Source organism: Notamacropus eugenii, chromosome 2 (assembly GCF_028372415.1).
Source record: "Notamacropus eugenii isolate mMacEug1 chromosome 2, mMacEug1.pri_v2, whole genome shotgun sequence".
Lineage (NCBI taxonomy): Eukaryota > Metazoa > Chordata > Mammalia > Diprotodontia > Macropodidae > Notamacropus > Notamacropus eugenii.
Genome location: NC_092873.1, coordinates 372,390,528 through 372,402,673, shown reverse-complemented (window position 1 = coordinate 372,402,673; position 12,146 = coordinate 372,390,528). Strand labels below are relative to the sequence as shown.

At 36.1% G+C, this 12,146-nt stretch overlaps 1 pseudogene; it reads left to right on the top strand.

Moving 5' to 3' along the window:
* The first annotated feature begins 6,221 nt into the window (after positions 1-6,221).
* On the top strand, positions 6,222-6,768 carry LOC140523082 (elongation factor 1-beta pseudogene; annotated as a pseudogene).
* Positions 6,769-12,146: the final 5,378 nt, after the last annotated feature.

The window sequence follows — 12,146 nt, the reverse complement described above, 5'->3', positions numbered from 1 at the left end:
TTTTATGTTGTGTACATACTGGAATATTTTGCTGCATTCCATTAATAAGGGTTCTAGTAGTTGGTTAGGCCAATAACTTTAAATTTACTTGAAAAGAAAAGCTTTGATTCTAAAGCACTTAAATTGCAAACATGGACATTTATTTGGTTGCTACGTGAGTGATCCTACCAAGTTTAGGGTTTCAGGACTAGGTTTTAATAGTGTGGCCAAGTTACTGAGTAAATGACCTTCCTTTTGCCTAGTCTATAAATAAGAGACCATTGATATAAACTCAGGGAGAAAGCAATCACAGTTAGCCGGGTCTAGGGACTGTTTGGCTAATCTGCTACTTTCAGGACTGCTGTTACTCACTAAAACATATGTACCAATGATGGGGTGAGGGACGAGGCAGGTACCTCTGAATACCCCTTTCATTATGGGGTGCCTTCATTTTCTTTGCAGCTCTTCCCTTTCGGGACCCAGCAACATATTCATGCTTTAAAGCACCCAGAGCAGCATGAGCACCAGTCACACATTCTAAATATGATCAGCAAAGTTCAATGACTGAGAAGTGAGATTCATGTTAGAGAGTTGCCTGCCCCTGTGGGTACTGAAATGGTCTGTATGTGAATTGTTTCTGGGAGATTCTTACCATGGATGAATGTCTTTATATCAAAGCATTATTCAGACACATAGTTTTTCCATTTACCTGGCAGCTTTGAAACTCCTCAGACCCCTAGGGAAGCTGGTTTGAATCATAGCAGGGTTGAACTAGGTCTTTATCTTTTCAAAAAAGATAAATGGAATAGATCTGTGAGACCTTTTTCTTTTTAAAAGTCCAGGAAGGAATCAAATATTGCATGTGATTCACAAGTCATTCAACATTTAGTGAGTTCCTACTGTGTTTTGGGAAGTAGAGTAGGTCCTTTTGTGTAATATGAAAGAGACAGAAGAGTAGTGATAAGATATAAGGATAGATGACATATACATGAGAAAAGGATTTTTACAAAGCCTTGTGCAAGTCTTTGTAACCAAAATCACTGAATCCTATTCTCTTAATGTGTCCTATGTTCAATAAATATATATTATATTTATATATTCATATACATATATATAACTTTTATGCATATATGTCCTATTAAAATAGGCTGGGTGGCAGTAGGACCTTCCACTGTAGTCTTTGGAGAGACCTTTTCTGGATAACAGTATGATACTATACTATCTATTCTATTATATAAAGTATAAGTAAGAAGAAATTGAGTTTTAAGTGACTAGCACTACACCTGAAGGACTTTGAGATGCCCAGGATTACCACTGGCCTGGACTTGGAGCTAGCCAAATCCTAGCTCTAATGCTTATTCACTGTGGGATGCTGTACAAGTCACTTCTCTCTAAGCCTCAGTCTTTTAATCTATAAAGCAGAGATAGATGCACCACCTACTTCATAGGGTTGTTTTGAAAGTAATTTGAAGAACTTAAATTATAATTTTTTATGGGACTGGAACAAATTGCACTGGTATTCAATTCTGTACCATTATCACTGCCTCAAAATAGAGAAATCAAGCTAAAATGAATGTTAAAGGTAGCCTTAAAGGGGAAAAAGGTTCTACGAAGAGATCTTGAGTTTGGTTAGAGTTTAGCAAAGGAATATGGCTGCTCATATCCTTGACAAAAAGAGTAGCTAAAATGGTTCATGAGTTAGTTCATTCATCCTTACTTTTTTCCAAAGAGAACCAGTGACATCACAGAGTGATGTCTCAACTTGCACATGAATTGGTTTTAAGTGAGGCAGAGTTGCACAAAGTTGTCAGCTTCACTCTCTTTCAGTCATCAAAATCCACTGACAAAACACAAGTCAAGCATTTTTCCTTGTTCCAAGATAAATGGGGGAGTGGGGAGTGAATGTTGGGAAATGATTCCAGTATTTTTAAAAATGCACAAATAAAAGTCACTAATGGAAGGGAAGATAATTGGGGATCTTTCAGGGTATTAGAAAATCAAGCACTATTATACGTTATTGTAGATATAGATGGCTTAGGATACTATAAAGATCTTACAATAAGCTCTGAAAATTATTTTTTTTTTACTTTTTAAAAAAATTACTTTTTGTAACAAAGCCCAACTCACTGAAGTGCTACTCTGTTCCTCCTCTCCCATTATGGAGATGACAACCCTGTGTTCTTGTAGGTTATGCCAGCAAAATTCAAACTCTGGTGGACTATATAATAGTCCTATAATAGCTCCTAATAAGCTGGACAAATTTCAGTGATAAGCCAGGTAATGAATGTATATTTTCTAAAGACCAGCCTACCTAAGTTCAGTGAGGATTATTATTAGGTTGTGTGTTGGGTGATGAATATTTTAGCCACAATTTTTGAAGACTGAGTCAAAGGGGGTATGATCTGTACTGGCAGTTAGTAACCACACCGACAAAAATCACAGATCCTAATACCAGTCTGTCATTTGTCTCTCTCAAAAAAATACAATTTAGGATAAGTGCACCCTTCCCAAAATTGGCTTAGTTATTTCTGGGTTTTGATGGATTAGAATAAAAATAGATATGAGTTTAGTAGATAACTACTATTCTTCACTGAAATGTTGATTAAATACATAGGGCATATAAATGAGTACACTTGAAATTACGTGATCTAACTTTTACTATTTACTCTGAGTCAACTTTGCAACTACCAGCACTTCTAATCAGTTCATCTCCATAAGCCTTTGACAAATAAAAAAGCTTTCCATACTGTGTGGACTTTTAAAATTACCTGAAAAAAGGGAAGGACTTTTATGTACAAAAATATTTATGGCTGCTCTTTTTGTGGTGGCAAAGAATTGGAAATTGAGGGGATGTCCATTAGTTGAGGAACGGCTGAAAAAGTTGTAGTATAAGATTGTGATAGAATACTATTGTGCGGTAAGAAATGAACAGGATGATTTCAGAAAAACTTGGAAAGACCTATATGAACTGATGTAAAGTAAAATGAGAAGAACCAAGAGAACATTGCACATAGTAACAGCAATATTGTTATGATGATCAGCAGTGAAAGACTTAGCTATTTAGATCAATAGTTCTCTAAGACAATACCAAAAGACTCATGATGAAAAATACTATCAATCTCCAGAGAAAGAATTCATAAACTCTTAGTGTAGATTGAAATAAATTGTTTTTAACTTTATTTTCTTGCTTTTTTGCAACATGTCTAATACAGAAATACATTTCTCAAGACTTCATGTGTATAATGAGCGTCATATTGCTTGTCTTCTCAATGAGTAGGGAAGGGAAATTTGGAACTCAAAATGTTTTAAAATGAATGTTAAAAAGAAAAGGAAAAAAATGACCTGACATATCCTCTTGACTAATTCAAGTTTATGGTTACTGGTATTTATACAGGAAAAGTGAAAAATTCAGTTCCTGGAAAGGAATTAAGTCTAACTGCAAACTGACAAAAAGACAAAGAGGAAAATCAGCATAAGCATAATTTTCAAATGTTGGTCTATAGATTCAAAGTATGAGCCAACTTGCCTATATTCTGCTACGGATCAATGCTATGCTTTTCTTAACCAACATATTCCTACTACAAAGAGTTTCCAGTCAGACATCAGAGTTCATTAAAAATATTTTCCTGGTTACTTCTGGAATTTCTAAAAAGCTATCTCAATTTTATCTTGGAAAAAAAAGTCTATCTCTCATTAGTTCTATCATCTGAAATTTAAGAAAATTCTTAGTTTCTTAAATTTGCAAAATAATCCTCAAAAGCCAAACCTTTCTTGACCTGAGTCAAAAGAGCAAGATTGTATGCCACATGTAGTAGATACCTATTTATTAATTTACAAATATGGCACAGCAGACAGAGGGCTAGCCTCATAAGTCAGGAAGTGTTAGTCGACTGCTTTAGGAAGTGGCATGTTCTTCATCACTGAAGATTTTCAAGTAGAGGCTATACGTGTCAGGAGTGATATAGGGGAAATTCCTATTCAAGTGTAATTTGAACTAATTGGCTTTTGAGGTCCTATCTAAATCTGAGATTCTATGAAAGACAATTTAACAATTTTAAAAAGCATATAGTAAATAATCAATTTATCAATTTATTTCCATTTTGTTTTTACTTGCTTGATTTGACCCCCTGATTTGCTCTTAACCTTAGTTCAAGAAGCCCATTTCGAGTCATGAACTATAAATACATTGTAACAACATATACTTCTATGGTACATGAACATTTCCCTTAAGAGCAAAAGAAAAGACTTGGACCACAATTTCTACATTAAGAACAAATCATCCTCTTCTCTTTTGTCATGAAAAGGAAAGGGGGGATGGGATGGGAGGAAGGTAATTCTTCTAAAGAGTTTAGAATCAATTAAGACTATTTTGGATGTCATTCCAAGAGTTATACCCGCTTGACACCCATCACTGGGGGAATGTGGAGAGGAGGAGAATGTCAGATTTAGGACGCTACCAGTGCTTAACCTTAGTTCTAAAGGTTCTTAACCAGGGACCCATGAACTTACTTTTAAAAAATATTTTGATAACTATATTTCAATATAAATGGTTATCTTTGTAAACCTATGTATTTTGTTTAGGGTATTTTAAAATGGTATTCTAGGAAGAGATCTAAGGTTTTCCAGAATGCCAAAGGGGTCCAAGACACATGAAAGAGGTTAAGAATCTCCATCTTAGTTGGAAACGAGAAACAAAAGTCCTTCCTACTCTTCTATGAAGGTACAATTTGTGCAAGAAGTTTAAGATGATCGGGAAATTCATTTTCTTGTTTCTGGACCCTGCTAAAGACTCATGCAACACCACCATACTTTTCAAAACTATTATTCAACAGCATAAAAATTTGCAGCACAATATAAGTCAAAGCTGGGGGCAGGGGAGGGGGGGAAATGGGTTTAAAATAGCATTAGGATGCATCAAATTAGCCTTATGAAATTAAACCTCTGCATATCCAGTAATTTTTAAAAGTCATTTCAAAACATTTTCCAACAACGAGACTAATTCACATTAAAGACTTCCTGTCAGCAAAGTTCTAGGATAATAACATCTGCCTTTATAGTTCTGAAGCAACTCATAGCTAAGAGCAATGAGGTTTCTTGGAATTAAATAAATGGAATCATTAGAAGGCCCTGAGTCAGAGAAAATGTTGGAAAAGCATAAAACTTGGTGAATGGAGATCTTGTGAAGCCCTATTCAGATAAAATCTAATTTAGCATTAGGAAATTAGCATATGTTTATTATGGCACCACATTTATTAAAAACAAAAGGCAACTTGGCTGTAGATTATAAACACATTTGTTAAGAGGACCTTTTGCCCTCAGAAGAGCCAACTTGACTAGTAAAGACCAATGAATGGCTTGTATGGCATCATAAACTTTTGTAAAAACCCTGTATTCCAAGCATGAGACTCTACAGCAGTCTTTCTTTCTCCTGGTGCCTTTCAAGTGTGTCTCATCAAAGTTTGGTTTAAATACAAGAAATTAAGAGAAAGGGTGGGCTGCTTTCAGAGTTCAAAAGGTTCCCAGGTGAGCATAGACTTAAATGGAAGATTCATGGCTTCAATCATGATCACCTCTTTTTGAAGGACTTAAAAATCTGTGCCTCCCAACTAGACTTCTCTCCTGAACCACAGCCATGATATAGGCAACTATTTCCACCCAGATGATTTGCCATCTTCTCACTCTTAGCATTTCTCAGTCTGAATTCAACTTTTCTCTAAAAATTAGTTTTCATTTTGAAAATGATGCCCAGACCTTAATTCATTCTTGACTTGTCCCTCTCCCTCTGCCCTCATCATATCCAATCACTCATCAAGCCTTATCAATATTTCTTTTATTCTATCTTTTCTATTTATCTCTTATTTTGCAATACTGTAGGTACTTCCTCTGACCTGGTTATCATCTCATGCATAGACTATTAAAAGTCTCCTAACCTGTCTCCATATCTCCTGTCTCTGCTCACTTCTAATTCATCCTATGTACCCACTAGCCAAAATGATCTTCTAAAATTGTTTTGTTCCTGCCACCCCATTATTCAAAAACCTTCAATTGGAAAAGTTCAGTCTCCTTAGCCTGTTATTCAAGGATCTCTCCATTTTGACACTCACCTAATTTTCCAACCTAATTTTCCACTACTCCTTATCTCTGGACCTACCACCATTGCCAAGATATCAAGAAACCTGCAGGTCTCCAGCAGTTCCACAGCTCTCCTGAGTTGGAGACGAGCTACATTCAAAGGTATTCCAATGGACATTTTAGTATTTGATGCAATCTCAGGCCCACCATCTTCTCATTTGTACCATGGTCTCTGTTGGTACAACCACATTAAATCTTAAGAAGAGCAAAAGACAAGCTTGCCAGGAATAAAGAGGGCTTTGGGCACATATGGGCTTGCTGATGCAGAAGATGCTATGTGAAGTAGAACTATAACAGCAAAGATGTTGGAGGCATGATCTCTTTGGATCTAATGATGAAGAGGAGAGTGTAGAAGCAAAACAACAAAGTCTTGTTCAGGAGGAATCAAAGAAATAAAAAAAGCCTGAAATTGTTTACAAAGCTGTCTCTCTTTGGGATGATAAGAAAGATATGGCAAAATAGGAGAAATGTATCAGAAGCATTCAAGCTTGTTCTAGGAATCTTCTAAATGAACTAGTACAATATGACATCCAAAAACCTCAAATACACTGTGTAGGTGAAGATGATAAAGTTGGAACAAGATTGCTGAAGGAATAGATAACTACCTTTGAAGGCTATGTGTAATCCATGAATATTACTGCCTTGAAGAAGATTTAAACTCTACCATCCTTGAAAATTTAATTTATAAATAAAAGTACTTGTAAAAAAAAAAAAAGGAATGAATAGCATTTCTCCCCTGTTCATCTCATATCACTCAGATATCTCCCTTCATTATTTCCTCCTCAGATAAAGACAACCCTTCTCTGTGACAAGGCAGTCCTCTCTATGTGTGACCTCCTGATGGCTCCAGAAAGTCACTCCCACTATCATTCCCATTATCTTCCATCTCTGTCTGCTGGCTCCTTCCCTGCTGCCAGCCAACATGCCCAATGTCTTCCTATTCCTTAAAAAAACCCTTCCTTGAACCTGATCACTTTTTTCTAAGACTACTATAGTAGCCTTCTAACTGGTCTCACTGCCTCAAGTCTCTCCTCACCCCACTCCATCCTAGGTTTAGCTGCCAAAGTGATCTCCTAAAGGGCAGGTCTGAGCATGACACACCCCTCTTCATTTAGCTCCTTATTACCTCTGGGATCAAATAAAAAATTCTCTGGCATTTAAAGCCATTCACACCCTGACTCCTTTCCCACTTTCCAAGCATTCTTACTCCTTGCCCTCCTCCACATACTCTATGATCCACACACAAACCTACCTGCAGTTCCTGGAATACTTCACTCCCTCTCCCAACTCTATCTCCTATGCTTGGAATCTCTGTTTCCCACCTTCCATCCCCCAACCTCTGTTTCCTTGTTTCCCTGGCTTCCCTCAAGACAATTCAAATACCATCTTCTATACAAAGGAGGACGTTTCACTGGTTCCCTCAGCTGCTAATCTTTTGCCCTTGCAGATTACTTTCGTCTTCCTTGTGCGCGCGCACACACACACACACACACACACACACACACACACACACACACACACACATTATCTGTCTACCTAGTTATTTACATTTTGTCTCCTCCACTAAATATATATTCCTTGAGAACAGGGACTGGCCTTTTTGTTTATTCTTTTGGTTTTTGCTTTTACCTTTCTTTGTATATCCAGTGTTTGATCCCCTCACTGCCTGGCACAGAGTAAGCACTAATAAAAGCTTATTGATAGATTGACCAAATGATAGAGGCAGGAGTCAGCAGTCAAGAATAGGGAAGAGTTTGTCATTCAATTTAACTAGAACATGGAATCTGTAGAGTAATATGAAACAAGGTTGGAAAGGTAGATTGGAGCCAAATTTTAAGTATCTTAAATACCTGGCTAAGAAGTGTGCTTTTTTTAATCTTAGGAACAATAGGGATTATTTTGGCAGCTATGTAGAGAATGAATCAGAGAAGGGAGAGACATAATGATTTCTGTTTCAGGCATGTTGAATTTGAGATGCCAGTGGAAGATGTGACCAGCATGGTGACTGAAATTGCTTTCCTCTCCCCCCTTTTTTTTTTGTCTTCACCTGTGATTTTATTACTGTAGGGAATTCCCAGTGAGGAAACTCCTATCAGTACAGATCAGTGACTTTTCTGAAACTTTTTAAGTCTTGCAGAATTGGCCTGGGATCACTTGACTGTGGTCACTTAGCCAGGATGTATTGTAGCGCCAATGCAATATTCATGGCACCTACTGTGGCCATGAATATCCCAGCACAATTCTGAATCGCAAAATACAACAGACTCTCCATATGAAAGACAAAACCAAAACATTTATTCAGACACCAGAAAGCCAATTCCATCATAATCTATACACCATAATAATACAGAAGACAACACCATTCCTAAGCCTTCCCCGTACTAGGCTTCCCATGAACTAGCTCCATTAAACAAATCATAAGCAGGCTCCCTTAAACAAAATCGCTAGCAAGCTCTTTCACTCATGCTAGCCAGCTGTCTGTTTGCCTGCATCCTTCAGTTCTGACTGCTTTCATAACCAACTTCCTCTCAGTTCTGCTCCAGTTCTGCCTCTTCCTATTCCACCCTTCCTGTTGCACCCATTCAGCAAACTCTTCCCACCACAGGCTCCATGCGACTCAGACTTCCATGTGACCCAGACAGGTCACATGGACCTATTAATGAATGGGAAAGACCTTCCAGTTTAAATTACCATTACATATATTAGGGACAGGACTTAGACCTTAAATCTCTCTGAGGCTAAGTCCAGTTCTTTATCCACTACACCAGTGGTTCTCCAAGTATAACCCAGGGACCCCTGGCAGTTCCTAAGACTTCCAGGGTATCTGCAAAGTCAGTGGCATTATCCAAAGGCTATATGACCTGTGAATTAAATATCTAGCTACATATATGAAAACTGAGTCTTCTCATCAGCAGAATTGTACTTTTGCCTTACAAACTGACAAATCTGCAGATGTGTCTGAACTTGCTGCTTTGCTTTTATCCATCCCATATCAGCAATAACTAATTACTAAAGAAAATCTTCTTTTAGATGAGTGCTTGTTAAAACACAAGTGGTGCTGAAATGTTCAAAGTATTAAATAACTCTTTTGAATCTCATGCCTTATCCTGGAACAACTACTATGTCTGCATTTTCAAAGATGGGACAAAAGCAATTGTAGATAAAACTATTGATGCTTTAGCACAAGTCATGGCAGTGACACCTAACTATACTACTAGTCACTGTATTCTTCATCACTGTAAAAACAAAGAATCCAGTTTCACTTAAGAATGTCCTTGATGAAGTAAAAATATGATTAATTTTAATATTCTCAACCCTTAAACACACATCCTTTTAATATTCTATGTGATGAAATGGGAAGCATGAATAATGCACTTCTGTTGAATAATGAAAGACATTGTCTTGGGGAAAAGTCCTTGTGCAACTGTTTGAGTTGGGAGAAAAACTAGCCACTTTTATTGTGGAACACCATTTGTGTTTGAGGAACAACAGGCCAAAATGTGGTTACTTAGCCTTTGGTATTTGGCAGACATTTTTTCAGGAACAAATGAAGGAAGACTCACTTCAAGGCAAAACAAAAGACAGGGTTTGTTGTCAATGATAAAATTCTAGCCTTCCAATGAAAATTAGAACTCTGAAAGACTTGTATTCATTATGAACTTGATAGCTTCCCAATATTTAAAACACTTTTCTAATGAGAATGGTGGTGTGGTTTTTAAAAATAGGTTAATGAATATATTGACACATAATTTATATATCATTATTCATTATATATAAATACATAATGAAATGTGTCAACATTTGGAAGATCTACATGACTCAGCAAACTGATATTTCGCAAATGAACAATGCATGATATTACAAAATCATGCATGGGTAGAAGATCCACTCAAAGTGCAAGATAGGACAATTGATTTTAATGTAGCCATGTAAAAAGCTAATTGATATGGTTTCTCTCCACACTGCAACTAACCTTTAAGAAAATATCATTTATCGAGTTCTAATGTAGTAGCAAAGAATACCCACAACTATCTGAAAGGCTACTAAAATACCCCTCCCTTTTCCAGCTACATGTCTTTATGAAGACACATTTTCTTTATATAGTTCAACCAAAACAACATTACAAAAGATTAAATGCAAAAGAAGAAATGAGAATCCACTGTCTTCTAGTAAGCCAGACATGAAAAGGATATTTTTTTAAAAAATTAAACAATGCCAGTCTTCTCATTAATTTTTTTTGGAAAATATAGTTAATTTTCATCAAAAATGTTATTTATATTACTATATAAGTGGGTTCATTATGGCTATTTATAAAGTTTTTATTGGCCTTTTTTTACCTCAATATAATTTCACCCAATATCCTTCCCTCTCTTTGAAAACCATGCCATAGAATAAATAGTATTTTTTAAAGGTAAAAGAAAAAATGAAAAAAAACCAGCATAGTGATCAATTTATCAAGAAGTCTGAAAACATGTACAATAGATAACTCTTGAGAAAATTCCCATCTCTGCAAAGGTGTAGAGCAGGGTGCAGTGAATATAGAGTATTGTGCCTGGAGGCAGGAAGATCTAAATTCAAATGTAGTCTCAGATACTTAGTAGATCTGTGATTTGAGGCTCACTTAACCTTTTTTTTGCCTCAGTTTCCTCAACTGTAAAATGGGGATAAAAATAGCACCTACCTTCCAGGGTTGTTGTGAAGACTAAATGAGATGATAATTGTAAAGGGCTTAGCACAATACCTGGTGCACAGAAAGATGAACAAATGCTAGCTACTGTTATTATTATTATTTTCAACCATGCATGTTCCTTATCATTTTGCAACACTCACTTTTGATTTTTATGTGGTTCTTCCCATTTACGTTATTGTAGTCATTCTGTTCATATGAACAGTTCATATGAATTTTTCCAATTTCTTTGTATTTACCACATTTATCATTTTTTTACAGCACAGCAATATTCCATTACATTCACTTACCACAATTTCTTTAATCATTCCTCAGTTAATAGGCATCTACTTCGTTTCCAATTCTTTGCTAGCCCAAAAAGCACTGCTATAAATATTTTGGTGAATGTGAGAACTTTTCTTTCTATCAACAACTGGGGCATATGCCTAGTAGTGTAATCTCTGGATCAAAGAGTATGGAGATTTTAGTAACCTTATTTGCATAATTTCCAAAATGCTTTCCAAAATGGTTGTACCATTTCACAACTCCACCAGCAATTTATTAGTATACCTATCATTCTATAACCCCTCCAACATTGACCATTGCCATTTTTTGTTACTCTTGCCAATTTTCAGGGAGTGAGGTGAAAAGAAACCTCAGAAAAGTTTTGATTTGCATTTTTCTTATTAATGAGTTGGAGCATTGTCTCATGTGGTTGCTAATAGTTTTCAATTCTTCTCTTGAAAACTGTTCATATCCTTTGACCGCTGAAATGACAATACAATTTTTAAATGAAGGGAGGGAGAGTTAGAATACTGTTCCCAAAATGAGGGGTTATGTCTTATTTCTCTGAATTATTAGCACAATACCTTGCACATAACAGAACATAATAGGTACTTAACATAACAGAATTGAATTATGACTAATATGTACTCTTAAAAAGGATAGTTCTAAGTGAAGCACTATATAAGCCTCTTTTTAAATTTTACCTCCTCACTAAAATACAACTGAATTCAGATAAAATGAAATAATCATTTTTGGTGCCAGAGATGATCATCTCAGCAAAGAAGTGGAGAACTATATATGTGGAACATTACACATGCAATCAGGTGGATTATGATAGCTTCTGGTCTTCTTAAGCTGGTTTTTGTTGTTGCAGTGGAGAATTCTTGAGTCATACATGCTGGGGAATGACTTATATGAAAATAAAAGGTATCAATACGATCTATACATAAATAAACAAATGTATCTTATCTCCTAAACAAAATCTTTCCCAACTCTATAAGCCCATCTTTGGAACCTCCCTAGGACTGATCATCTTTACCACAGAATTCTACTATACAAGACAATGTAATAAAATTCTGTCTTA